General features: G+C 47.3%; 27 non-coding genes and 8 pseudogenes across 27 annotated transcripts in view; all 35 read right to left on the bottom strand.

Moving 5' to 3' along the window:
• LOC138540466 (5S ribosomal RNA) overlaps window positions 1-47 on the bottom strand; it is a 119-nt gene extending 72 nt beyond the window's left edge. The window contains exon 1 of the ribosomal RNA XR_011288513.1: window positions 1-47. This exon is cut by the window's left edge and continues 72 nt beyond it. This is a non-coding gene — a ribosomal RNA (5S ribosomal RNA).
• Window positions 48-500: 453 nt separating this feature from the next.
• On the bottom strand, window positions 501-609 carry LOC138546234 (5S ribosomal RNA; annotated as a pseudogene).
• A 106-nt stretch (window positions 610-715) lies between these two features.
• Window positions 716-834, bottom strand: LOC138540484 (5S ribosomal RNA). The gene has a single exon (XR_011288531.1). It is a non-coding gene; the product is annotated as a 5S ribosomal RNA (ribosomal RNA).
• Window positions 835-940: 106 nt separating this feature from the next.
• On the bottom strand, window positions 941-1,059 carry LOC138550073 (5S ribosomal RNA). Its single transcript, XR_011293836.1, has one exon. It is a non-coding gene; the product is annotated as a 5S ribosomal RNA (ribosomal RNA).
• Window positions 1,060-1,165: 106 nt separating this feature from the next.
• LOC138539744 (5S ribosomal RNA) lies at window positions 1,166-1,284 on the bottom strand. The gene has a single exon (XR_011287809.1). It is a non-coding gene; the product is annotated as a 5S ribosomal RNA (ribosomal RNA).
• Window positions 1,285-1,390: 106 nt separating this feature from the next.
• On the bottom strand, window positions 1,391-1,509 carry LOC138542194 (5S ribosomal RNA). Its single transcript, XR_011290181.1, has one exon. It is a non-coding gene; the product is annotated as a 5S ribosomal RNA (ribosomal RNA).
• A 463-nt stretch (window positions 1,510-1,972) lies between these two features.
• Window positions 1,973-2,081, bottom strand: LOC138545044 (5S ribosomal RNA; annotated as a pseudogene).
• Window positions 2,082-2,187: 106 nt separating this feature from the next.
• Window positions 2,188-2,306, bottom strand: LOC138547766 (5S ribosomal RNA). Its single transcript, XR_011291596.1, has one exon. It is a non-coding gene; the product is annotated as a 5S ribosomal RNA (ribosomal RNA).
• A 106-nt stretch (window positions 2,307-2,412) lies between these two features.
• On the bottom strand, window positions 2,413-2,531 carry LOC138537014 (5S ribosomal RNA). The gene has a single exon (XR_011285166.1). It is a non-coding gene; the product is annotated as a 5S ribosomal RNA (ribosomal RNA).
• A 106-nt stretch (window positions 2,532-2,637) lies between these two features.
• On the bottom strand, window positions 2,638-2,756 carry LOC138541614 (5S ribosomal RNA). Its single transcript, XR_011289616.1, has one exon. It is a non-coding gene; the product is annotated as a 5S ribosomal RNA (ribosomal RNA).
• Window positions 2,757-2,862: 106 nt separating this feature from the next.
• LOC138539743 (5S ribosomal RNA) lies at window positions 2,863-2,981 on the bottom strand. Its single transcript, XR_011287808.1, has one exon. It is a non-coding gene; the product is annotated as a 5S ribosomal RNA (ribosomal RNA).
• A 106-nt stretch (window positions 2,982-3,087) lies between these two features.
• Window positions 3,088-3,206, bottom strand: LOC138538514 (5S ribosomal RNA). Its single transcript, XR_011286611.1, has one exon. It is a non-coding gene; the product is annotated as a 5S ribosomal RNA (ribosomal RNA).
• A 465-nt stretch (window positions 3,207-3,671) lies between these two features.
• Window positions 3,672-3,780, bottom strand: LOC138546631 (5S ribosomal RNA; annotated as a pseudogene).
• Window positions 3,781-3,885: 105 nt separating this feature from the next.
• Window positions 3,886-4,005, bottom strand: LOC138541354 (5S ribosomal RNA). The gene has a single exon (XR_011289363.1). It is a non-coding gene; the product is annotated as a 5S ribosomal RNA (ribosomal RNA).
• A 106-nt stretch (window positions 4,006-4,111) lies between these two features.
• On the bottom strand, window positions 4,112-4,230 carry LOC138540727 (5S ribosomal RNA). The gene has a single exon (XR_011288763.1). It is a non-coding gene; the product is annotated as a 5S ribosomal RNA (ribosomal RNA).
• Window positions 4,231-4,336: 106 nt separating this feature from the next.
• On the bottom strand, window positions 4,337-4,455 carry LOC138548943 (5S ribosomal RNA). Its single transcript, XR_011292733.1, has one exon. It is a non-coding gene; the product is annotated as a 5S ribosomal RNA (ribosomal RNA).
• Window positions 4,456-4,918: 463 nt separating this feature from the next.
• Window positions 4,919-5,027, bottom strand: LOC138546233 (5S ribosomal RNA; annotated as a pseudogene).
• A 106-nt stretch (window positions 5,028-5,133) lies between these two features.
• LOC138547765 (5S ribosomal RNA) lies at window positions 5,134-5,252 on the bottom strand. The gene has a single exon (XR_011291595.1). It is a non-coding gene; the product is annotated as a 5S ribosomal RNA (ribosomal RNA).
• Window positions 5,253-5,358: 106 nt separating this feature from the next.
• On the bottom strand, window positions 5,359-5,477 carry LOC138550071 (5S ribosomal RNA). The gene has a single exon (XR_011293835.1). It is a non-coding gene; the product is annotated as a 5S ribosomal RNA (ribosomal RNA).
• A 106-nt stretch (window positions 5,478-5,583) lies between these two features.
• On the bottom strand, window positions 5,584-5,702 carry LOC138550862 (5S ribosomal RNA). Its single transcript, XR_011294605.1, has one exon. It is a non-coding gene; the product is annotated as a 5S ribosomal RNA (ribosomal RNA).
• A 106-nt stretch (window positions 5,703-5,808) lies between these two features.
• Window positions 5,809-5,927, bottom strand: LOC138541902 (5S ribosomal RNA). The gene has a single exon (XR_011289895.1). It is a non-coding gene; the product is annotated as a 5S ribosomal RNA (ribosomal RNA).
• A 106-nt stretch (window positions 5,928-6,033) lies between these two features.
• On the bottom strand, window positions 6,034-6,152 carry LOC138538513 (5S ribosomal RNA). The gene has a single exon (XR_011286610.1). It is a non-coding gene; the product is annotated as a 5S ribosomal RNA (ribosomal RNA).
• Window positions 6,153-6,617: 465 nt separating this feature from the next.
• Window positions 6,618-6,726, bottom strand: LOC138544256 (5S ribosomal RNA; annotated as a pseudogene).
• A 105-nt stretch (window positions 6,727-6,831) lies between these two features.
• LOC138547190 (5S ribosomal RNA) lies at window positions 6,832-6,950 on the bottom strand. The gene has a single exon (XR_011291038.1). It is a non-coding gene; the product is annotated as a 5S ribosomal RNA (ribosomal RNA).
• A 106-nt stretch (window positions 6,951-7,056) lies between these two features.
• LOC138540715 (5S ribosomal RNA) lies at window positions 7,057-7,175 on the bottom strand. Its single transcript, XR_011288752.1, has one exon. It is a non-coding gene; the product is annotated as a 5S ribosomal RNA (ribosomal RNA).
• Window positions 7,176-7,281: 106 nt separating this feature from the next.
• LOC138548942 (5S ribosomal RNA) lies at window positions 7,282-7,400 on the bottom strand. The gene has a single exon (XR_011292732.1). It is a non-coding gene; the product is annotated as a 5S ribosomal RNA (ribosomal RNA).
• A 463-nt stretch (window positions 7,401-7,863) lies between these two features.
• Window positions 7,864-7,972, bottom strand: LOC138546232 (5S ribosomal RNA; annotated as a pseudogene).
• A 106-nt stretch (window positions 7,973-8,078) lies between these two features.
• LOC138538512 (5S ribosomal RNA) lies at window positions 8,079-8,197 on the bottom strand. The gene has a single exon (XR_011286609.1). It is a non-coding gene; the product is annotated as a 5S ribosomal RNA (ribosomal RNA).
• Window positions 8,198-8,660: 463 nt separating this feature from the next.
• LOC138545525 (5S ribosomal RNA) lies at window positions 8,661-8,769 on the bottom strand (annotated as a pseudogene).
• A 106-nt stretch (window positions 8,770-8,875) lies between these two features.
• LOC138551243 (5S ribosomal RNA) lies at window positions 8,876-8,994 on the bottom strand. The gene has a single exon (XR_011294971.1). It is a non-coding gene; the product is annotated as a 5S ribosomal RNA (ribosomal RNA).
• Window positions 8,995-9,100: 106 nt separating this feature from the next.
• LOC138537013 (5S ribosomal RNA) lies at window positions 9,101-9,219 on the bottom strand. Its single transcript, XR_011285165.1, has one exon. It is a non-coding gene; the product is annotated as a 5S ribosomal RNA (ribosomal RNA).
• A 107-nt stretch (window positions 9,220-9,326) lies between these two features.
• On the bottom strand, window positions 9,327-9,435 carry LOC138542858 (5S ribosomal RNA; annotated as a pseudogene).
• A 105-nt stretch (window positions 9,436-9,540) lies between these two features.
• Window positions 9,541-9,659, bottom strand: LOC138549479 (5S ribosomal RNA). Its single transcript, XR_011293262.1, has one exon. It is a non-coding gene; the product is annotated as a 5S ribosomal RNA (ribosomal RNA).
• A 106-nt stretch (window positions 9,660-9,765) lies between these two features.
• Window positions 9,766-9,884, bottom strand: LOC138540703 (5S ribosomal RNA). Its single transcript, XR_011288740.1, has one exon. It is a non-coding gene; the product is annotated as a 5S ribosomal RNA (ribosomal RNA).
• A 106-nt stretch (window positions 9,885-9,990) lies between these two features.
• The window catches only part of LOC138548941 (5S ribosomal RNA), a 119-nt gene continuing 109 nt past the window's right edge, over window positions 9,991-10,000 (bottom strand). The window contains exon 1 of the ribosomal RNA XR_011292731.1: window positions 9,991-10,000. This exon is cut by the window's right edge and continues 109 nt beyond it. This is a non-coding gene — a ribosomal RNA (5S ribosomal RNA).

The following is a 10,000-nucleotide window of genomic DNA, read 5'->3' as shown; positions in this document are numbered from 1 at the left end:
CGAGATCAGACAAGATCGGGTGCATTCAGTGTGGTGTGGCCGTAGGCTCTAGGAATGCTAAGAATATTACTCTTATGCATTTGCATTTAGTAAGCTAAGCCATGCAGCCACTTGCAACATGATACCACGCTCATCGCTCGATCAGGCGAGATATATAAGACTGGTGGGCCCATTCAGGACTCCTATGTCTGGTAGGATAACTTTAATTCATCCATCCTGTGTCTGTTGCAGGGAGGTGGAGAGAACAATCAACACAATAATGGTTTTCTTTCATGCCTCTTGAAGGACTCAATATTCTCTGTACTGCATTACATGTGAAAGTCGATTTATTACCCATGAACACACTACCTGTATGCTAATTCTATGTAAAAAGGTAGCTCCAGCCCTCATGATGTTGTCCAACATTTCCGCTATAAAACGGGATACAATTATTTTGGAAACATACCAAATTTGAAAAATAATTGAGAAGTTGCGCAATTACTAATCATGGAGCACAAAAAAGCCTACAGCACCTGGTATTCCCAGGCAGTCTCCCATCCAGGTACTAACTAGGCCTGACCCTGCTTAGCTTCCGAGATCGGGCACATTCAGTGTGGTGTGGCCGTAGGCTCTGGGCCTAGTGAGTTTTGTACTTTTAAGCATCTAGTCGGCTAGACCTTGCAGTTTTGAAAGGCAATTGTGAAATGGCTCACTTCCTGAACTTGGAGCACAAAAAAGCCTACAGCACCTGGTATTCCCAGGTGGTCTCCCATCCAGGTACTAACTAGGCCCGACACTGCTTAGCTTCAGAGATCAGACGAGATCGGGCGCAATCAGTGTGGTGTGGCCGTAGGCTCTGGGCCTAGTGAGTTTTGTACTTTTAAGCATCTAGTCAGCTAGACCTTGCAGTTTTGAAAGGCAATTGAGAAATGGCTCACTTCCTGAACTTGGAGCACAAAAAAGCCTACAGCACCTGGTATTCCCAGGCGGTCTCCCATCCAGGTACTAACGAGGCCCGACACTGCTTAGCTTCCGAGATCAGACGAGATCGGGCGCATTCAGTGTGGTGTGGCCGTAGGCTCTGGTTCTTGTGAGTTTTGTACTTTTAAGCATCTAGTCGGCTAGACCTTGCAGTTTTGAAAGGCAATTGAGAAATGGCTCACTTCCTGAACTTGGAGTACAAAAAAGCCTACAGCACCTGGTATTCCCAGGCGGTCTTCCATCCAGGTACTAACTAGGCCCGACACTGCTTAGCTTCTGAGATCAGACGAGATCAGGCACATTCAGTGTGGTGTGGCCGTAGGCTCTGGGCCTAGTGAGTTTTGTACTTTTAAGCATCTAGTCGGCTAGACCTTGCAGTTTTAAAAGGCAATTGAGAAAGGGCTCACTTCCTGAACTTGGAGCACAAAAAAGCCTACAGCACCTGGTATTCCCAGGCGGTCTCCCATCCAGGTACTAACTAGGCCTGACACTGCTTAACTTCTGAGATCAGTCGAGATCGGGTGCATTCAGTGTGGTGTGGCCGTAGGCTCTAGGAATGCTAAGAATATTACTCTTATGCATTTGCATTTAGTAAGCTAAGCCATGCAGCCACTTGCAACATGATACCACGCTCATCGCTCGATCAGGCTCGATCAGGCGAGATATATAAGACTGGTGGGCCCATTCAGGACTCCTATGTCTGGTAGGATAACTTTAATTCATCCATCCTGTGTCTGTTGCAGGGAGGTGGAGAGAACAATCAACACAATAATGGTTTTCTTTCATGCCTCTTGAAGGACTCAATATTCTCTGTACTGCATTACATGTGAAAGTCGATTTATTACCCATGAACACACTACCTGTATGCTAATTCTATGTAAAAAGGTAGCTCCAGCCCTCATGATGTTGTCCAACATTTCCGCTATAAAACGGGATACAATTATTTTGGAAACATACCAAATTTGAAAAATAATTGAGAAGTTGCGCAATTACTAATCATGGAGCACAAAAAAGCCTACAGCACCTGGTATTCCCAGGCAGTCTCCCATCCAGGTACTAACTAGGCCTGACCCTGCTTAGCTTCCGAGATCGGGCGCATTCAGTGTGGTGTGGCCGTAGGCTCTGGGCCTAGTGAGTTTTGTACTTTTAAGCATCTAGTCGGCTAGACCTTGCAGTTTTGAAAGGCAATTGTGAAATGGCTCACTTCCTGAACTTGGAGCACAAAAAAGCCTACAGCACCTGGTATTCCCAGGTGGTCTCCCATCCAGGTACTAACTAGGCCCGACACTGCTTAGCTTCCGAGATCAGACGAGATCGGGCGCAATCAGTGTGGTGTGGCCGTAGGCTCTGGGCCTAGTGAGTTGTGTACTTTTAAGCATCTAGTCAGCTAGACCTTGCAGTTTTGAAAGGCAATTGAGAAATGGCTCACTTCCTGAACTTGGAGCACAAAAAAGCCTACAGCACCTGGTATTCCCAGGCGGTCTCCCATCCAGGTACTAACGAGGCCCGACACTGCTTAGCTTCCGAGATCAGACGAGATCGGGCGCAATCAGTGTGGTGTGGCCGTAGGCTCTGGGCCTAGTGAGTTTTGTACTTTTAAGCATCTAGTCAGCTAGACCTTGCAATTTTGAAAGGCAATTGAGAAATGGCTCACTTCCTGAACTTGGAGCACAAAAAAGCCTACAGCACCTGGTATTCCCAGGCGGTCTCCCATCCAGGTACTAACGAGGCCCGACACTGCTTAGCTTCGGAGATCAGACGAGATCGGGCGCATTCAGTGTGGTGTGGCCGTAGGCTCTGGTTCTTGTGAGTTTTGTACTTTTAAGCATCTAGTCGGCTAGACCTTGCAGTTTTGAAAGGCAATTGAGAAATGGCTCACTTCCTGAACTTGGAGTACAAAAAAGCCTACAGCACCTGGTATTCCCAGGCGGTCTTCCATCCAGGTACTAACTAGGCCCGACACTGCTTAGCTTCTGAGATCAGACGAGATCAGGCACATTCAGTGTGGTGTGGCCGTAGGCTCTGGGCCTAGTGAGTTTTGTACTTTTAAGCATCTAGTCGGCTAGACCTTGCAGTTTTAAAAGGCAATTGAGAAAGGGCTCACTTCCTGAACTTGGAGCACAAAAAAGCCTACAGCACCTGGTATTCCCAGGCGGTCTCCCATCCAGGTACTAACTAGGCCTGACACTGCTTAACTTCCGAGATCAGTCGAGATCGGGTGCATTCAGTGTGGTGTGGCCGTAGGCTCTAGGAATGCTAAGAATATTACTCTTATGCATTTGCATTTAGTAAGCTAAGCCATGCAGCCACTTGCAACATGATACCACGCTCATCGCTCGATCAGCGCTCGATCAGGCGAGATATATAAGACTGGTGGGCCCATTCAGGACTCCTATGTCTGGTAGGATAACTTTAATTCATCCATCCTGTGTCTGTTGCAGGGAGGTGGAGAGAACAATCAACACAATAATGGTTTTCTTTCATGCCTCTTGAAGGACTCAATATTCTCTGTACTGCATTACATGTGAAAGTTGATTTATTACCCATGAACACACTACCTGTATGCTAATTCTATGTAAAAAGGTAGCTCCAGCCCTCATGATGTTGTCCAACATTTCCGCTATAAAACGGGATACAATTATTTTGGAAACATACCAAATTTGAAAAATAATTGAGAAGTTGCGCAATTACTAATCATGGAGCACAAAAAAAGCCTACAGCACCTGGTATTCCCAGGCAGTCTCCCATCCAGGTACTAACTAGGCCTGACCCTGCTTAGCTTCCGAGATCGGGCGCATTCAGTGTGGCGTGGCCGTAGGCTCTGGGCCTAGTGAGTTTGTACTTTTAAGCATCTAGTCGGCTAGACCTTGCAGTTTTGAAAGGCAATTGTGAAATGGCTCACTTCCTGAACTTGGAGCACAAAAAAGCCTACAGCACCTGGTATTCCCAGGTGGTCTCCCATCCAGGTACTAACTAGGCCCGACACTGCTTATGCTTCCGAGATCAGACGAGATCGGGCGCATTCAGTGTGGTGTGGCCGTAGGCTCTGGGCCTAGTGAGTTTTGTACTTTTAAGCATCTAGTCGGCTAGACCTTGCAGTTTTGAAAGGCAATTGAGAAATGGCTCACTTCCTGAACTTGGAGTACAAAAAAGCCTACAGCACCTGGTATTCCCAGGCGGTCTCCCATCCAGGTACTAACTAGGCCCGACACTGCTTAGCTTCTGAGATCAGACGAGATCAGGCGCATTCAGTGTGGTGTGGCCGTAGGCTCTGGGCCTAGTGAGTGTTGTACTTTTAAGCATCTAGTCGGCTAGACCTTGCAGTTTTAAAAGGCAATTGAGAAAGGGCTCACTTCCTGAACTTGGAGCACAAAAAAGCCTACAGCACCTGGTATTCCCAGGCGGTCTCCCATCCAGGTACTAACTAGGCCTGACACTGCTTAACTTCCGAGATCAGACGAGATCGGGTGCATTCAGTGTGGTGTGGCCGTAGGCTCTAGGAATGCTAAGAATATTACTCTTATGCATTTGCATTTAGTAAGCTAAGCCATGCAGCCACTTGCAACATGATACCACGCTCATCGCTCGATCAGGCTCGATCAGGCGAGATATATAAGACTGGTGGGCCCATTCAGGACTCCTATGTCTGGTAGGATAACTTTAATTCATCCATCCTGTGTCTGTTGCAGGGAGGTGGAGAGAACAATCAACACAATAATGGTTTTCTTTCATGCCTCTTGAAGGACTCAATATTCTCTGTACTGCATTACATGTGAAAGTCGATTTATTACCCATGAACACACTGCCTGTATGCTAATTCTATGTAAAAAGGTAGCTCCAGCCCTCATGATGTTGTCCAACATTTCCGCTATAAAACGGGATACAATTATTTTGGAAACATACCAAATTTGAAAAATAATTGAAAAGTTGCGCAATTACTAATCATGGAGCACAAAAAAGCCTACAGCACCTGGTATTCCCAGGCAGTCTCCCATCCAGGTACTAACTAGGCCTGACCCTGCTTAGCTTCCGAGATCGGGCACATTCAGTGTGGTGTGGCCGTAGGCTCTGGGCCTAGTGAGTTTTGTACTTTTAAGCATCTAGTCGGCTAGACCTTGCAGTTTTGAAAGGCAATTGTGAAATGGCTCACTTCCTGAACTTGGAGCACAAAAAAGCCTACAGCACCTGGTATTCCCAGGTGGTCTCCCATCCAGGTACTAACTAGGCCCGACACTGCTTAGCTTCCGAGATCAGACGAGATCGGGCGCAATCAGTGTGGTGTGGCCGTAGGCTCTGGGCCTAGTGAGTTTTGTACTTTTAAGCATCTAGTCAGCTAGACCTTGCAGTTTTGAAAGGCAATTGAGAAATGGCTCACTTCCTGAACTTGGAGCACAAAAAAGCCTACAGCACCTGGTATTCCCAGGCGGTCTCCCATCCAGGTACTAACGAGGCCCGACACTGCTTAGCTTCCGAGATCAGACGAGATCGGGCGCATTCAGTGTGGTGTGGCCGTAGGCTCTGGTTCTTGTGAGTTTTGTACTTTTAAGCATCTAGTCGGCTAGACCTTGCAGTTTTGAAAGGCAATTGAGAAATGGCTCACTTCCTGAACTTGGAGTACAAAAAAGCCTACAGCACCTGGTATTCCCAGGCGGTCTTCCATCCAGGTACTAACTAGGCCCGACACTGCTTAGCTTCCGAGATCAGACGAGATCGGGCGCATTCAGTGTGGTGTGGCCGTAGGCTCTGGTTCTTGTGAGTTTTGTACTTTTAAGCATCTAGTCGGCTAGACCTTGCAGTTTTGAAAGGCAATTGAGAAATGGCTCACTTCCTGAACTTGGAGTACAAAAAAGCCTACAGCACCTGGTATTCCCAGGCGGTCTTCCATCCACGTACTAACTAGGCCCGACACTGCTTAGCTTCTGAGATCAGACGAGATCAGGCACATTCAGTGTGGTGTGGCCGTAGGCTCTGGGCCTAGTGAGTTTTGTACTTTTAAGCATCTAGTCGGCTAGACCTTGCAGTTTTAAAAGGCAATTGAGAAAGGGCTCACTTCCTGAACTTGGAGCACAAAAAAGCCTACAGCACCTGGTATTCCCAGGCGGTCTCCCATCCAGGTACTAACTAGGCCTGACACTGCTTAACTTCCGAGATCAGTCGAGATCGGGTGCATTCAGTGTGGTGTGGCCGTAGGCTCTAGGAATGCTAAGAATATTACTCTTATGCATTTGCATTTAGTAAGCTAAGCCATGCAGCCACTTGCAACATGATACCACGCTCATCGCTCGATCAGCGCTCGATCAGGCGAGATATATAAGACTGGTGGGCCCATTCAGGACTCCTATGTCTGGTAGGATAACTTTAATTCATCCATCCTGTGTCTGTTGCAGGGAGGTGGAGAGAACAATCAACACAATAATGGTTTTCTTTCATGCCTCTTGAAGGACTCAATATTCTCTGTACTGCATTACATGTGAAAGTTGATTTATTACCCATGAACACACTACCTGTATGCTAATTCTATGTAAAAAGGTAGCTCCAGCCCTCATGATGTTGTCCAACATTTCCGCTATAAAACGGGATACAATTATTTTGGAAACATACCAAATTTGAAAAATAATTGAGAAGTTGCGCAATTACTAATCATGGAGCACAAAAAAAGCCTACAGCACCTGGTATTCCCAGGCAGTCTCCCATCCAGGTACTAACTAGGCCCGACCCTGCTTAGCTTCCGAGATCGGGCGCATTCAGTGTGGCGTGGCCGTAGGCTCTGGGCCTAGTGAGTTTGTACTTTTAAGCATCTAGTCGGCTAGACCTTGCAGTTTTGAAAGGCAATTGTGAAATGGCTCACTTCCTGAACTTGGAGCACAAAAAAGCCTACAGCACCTGGTATTCCCAGGTGGTCTCCCATCTAGGTACTAACTAGGCCCGACACTGCTTAGCTTCCGAGATCAGACGAGATCGGGCGCATTCAGTGTGGTGTGGCCGTAGGCTCTGGGCCTAGTGAGTTTTGTACTTTTAAGCATCTAGTCGGCTAGACCTTGCAGTTTTGAAAGGCAATTGAGAAATGGCTCACTTCCTGAACTTGGAGTACAAAAAAGCCTACAGCACCTGGTATTCCCAGGCGGTCTCCCATCCAGGTACTAACTAGGCCCGACACTGCTTAGCTTCTGAGATCAGACGAGATCAGGCGCATTCAGTGTGGTGTGGCCGTAGGCTCTGGGCCTAGTGAGTGTTGTACTTTTAAGCATCTAGTCGGCTAGACCTTGCAGTTTTAAAAGGCAATTGAGAAAGGGCTCACTTCCTGAACTTGGAGCACAAAAAAGCCTACAGCACCTGGTATTCCCAGGCGGTCTCCCATCCAGGTACTAACTAGGCCTGACACTGCTTAACTTCCGAGATCAGACGAGATCGGGTGCATTCAGTGTGGTGTGGCCGTAGGCTCTAGGAATGCTAAGAATATTACTCTTATGCATTTGCATTTAGTAAGCTAAGCCATGCAGCCACTTGCAACATGATACCACGCTCATCGCTCGATCAGGCTCGATCAGGCGAGATATATAAGACTGGTGGGCCCATTCAGGACTCCTATGTCTGGTAGGATAACTTTAATTCATCCATCCTGTGTCTGTTGCAGGGAGGTGGAGAGAACAATCAACACAATAATGGTTTTCTTTCATGCCTCTTGAAGGACTCAATATTCTCTGTACTGCATTACATGTGAAAGTCGATTTATTACCCATGAACACACTGCCTGTATGCTAATTCTATGTAAAAAGGTAGCTCCAGCCCTCATGATGTTGTCCAACATTTCCGCTATAAAACGGGATACAATTATTTTGGAAACATACCAAATTTGAAAAATAATTGAGAAGTTGCGCAATTACTAATCATGGAGCACAAAAAAGCCTACAGCACCTGGTATTCCCAGGCAGTCTCCCATCCAGGTACTAACTAGGCCTGACCCTGCTTAGCTTCCGAGATCGGGCACATTCAGTGTGGTGTGGCCGTAGGCTCTGGGCCTAGTGAGTTTTGTACTTTTAAGCATCTAGTCGGCTAGACCTTGCAGTTTTAAAAGGCAATTGAGAAAGGGCTCACTTCCTGAACTTGGAGCACAAAAAAGCCTACAGCACCTGGTATTCCCAGGCGGTCTCCCATCCAGGTACTAACTAGGCCTGACACTGCTTAACTTCCGAGATCAGTCGAGATCGGGTGCATTCAGTGTGGTGTGGCCGTAGGCTCTAGGAATGCTAAGAATATTACTCTTATGCATTTGCATTTAGTAAGCTAAGCCATGCAGCCACTTGCAACATGATACCACGCTCATCGCTCGATCAGGCTCGATCAGGCGAGATATATAAGACTGGTGGGCCCATTCAGGACTCCTATGTCTGGTAGGATAACTTTAATTCATCCATCCTGTGTCTGTTGCAGGGAGGTGGAGAGAACAATCAACACAATAATGGTTTTCTTTCATGCCTCTTGAAGGACTCAATATTCTCTGTACTGCATTACATGTGAAAGTCGATTTATTACCCATGAACACACTACCTGTATGCTAATTCTATGTAAAAAGGTAGCTCCAGCCCTCATGATGTTGTCCAACATTTCCGCTATAAAACGGGATACAATTATTTTGGAAACAGACCAAATTTGAAAAATAATTGAGAAGTTGCGCAATTACTAATCATGGAGCACAAAACAGCCTACAGCACCTGGTATTCCCAGGCAGTCTCCCATCCAGGTACTAACTAGGCCTGACCCTGCTTAGCTTCCGAGATCGGGCGCATTCAGTGCGGTGTGGCCGTAGGCTCTGGGCCTAGTGAGTTTTGTACTTTTAAGCATCTAGTCGGCTAGACCTTGCAGTTTTGAAAGGCAATTGAGAAATGGCTCACTTCCTGAACTTGGAGCACAAAAAAGCCTACAGCACCTGGTATTCCCAGGTGGTCTCCCATCCAGGTACTAACGAGGCCCGACACTGCTTAGCTTCCGAGATCAGACGAGATCGGGCGCAATCAGTGTGGTGTGGCCGTAGGCTCTGGGCCTAGTGAGTTTTGTACTTTTAAGCATCTAGTCAGCTAGACCTTGCAGTTTTGAAAGGCAATTGAGAAATGGCTCACTTCCTGAACTTGGAGCACAAAAAAGCCTACAGCACCTGGTATTCCCAGGCGGTCTCCCATCCAGGTACTAACGAGGCCCGACACTGCTTAGCTTCCGAGATCAGACGAGATCGGGCGCAATCAGTGTGGTGTGGCCGTAGGCTCTGGGCCTAGTGAGTTTTGTACTTTTAAGCATCTAGTCAGCTAGACCTTGCAATTTTGAAAGGCAATTGAGAAATGGCTCACTTCCTGAACTTGGAGCACAAAAAAAGCCTACAGCACCTGGTATTCCCAGGCGGTCTCCCATCCAGGTACTAACTAGGCCCGACCCTGCTTAGCTTCCGAGATCGGGCGCATTCAGTGTGGTGTGGCCGTAGGCTCTGGGCCTAGTGAGTTTGTACTTTTAAGCATCTAGTCGGCTAGACCTTGCAGTTTTGAAAGGCAATTGTGAAATGGCTCACTTCCTGAACTTGGAGCACAAAAAAGCCTACAGCACCTGGTATTCCCAGGTGGTCTCCCATCCAGGTACTAACTAGGCCCGACACTGCTTAGCTTCCGAGATCAGACGAGATCAGGCGCATTCAGTGTGGTGTGGCCGTAGGCTCTGGGCCTAGTGAGTTTTGTACTTTTAAGCATCTAGTCGGCTAGACCTTGCAGTTTTGAAAGGCAATTGAGAAATGGCTCACTTCCTGAACTTGGAGTACAAAAAAGCCTACAGCACCTGGTATTCCCAGGCGGTCTCCCATCCAGGTACTAACTAGGCCCGACACTGCTTAGCTTCTGAGATCAGACGAGATCAGGCGCATTCAGTGTGGTGTGGCCGTAGGCTCTGGGCCTAGTGAGTGTTGTACTTCTAAGCATCTAGTCGGCTAGACCTTGCAGTTTTAAAAGGCAATTGAGAAAGGGCTCACTTCCTGAACTTGGAGCACAAAAAAGCCTACAGC

The sequence above is a fragment of the Ambystoma mexicanum genome, unplaced genomic scaffold, assembly GCF_040938575.1.
Source record: "Ambystoma mexicanum isolate Mex_15411 unplaced genomic scaffold, UKY_AmexF1_1 Mex_scaf10, whole genome shotgun sequence".
NCBI classification, from domain to species: domain Eukaryota; kingdom Metazoa; phylum Chordata; class Amphibia; order Caudata; family Ambystomatidae; genus Ambystoma; species Ambystoma mexicanum.
The sequence above is the reverse complement of the archived record's forward strand: the minus strand, read 5'-3'. Positions and strand labels throughout refer to the sequence as shown.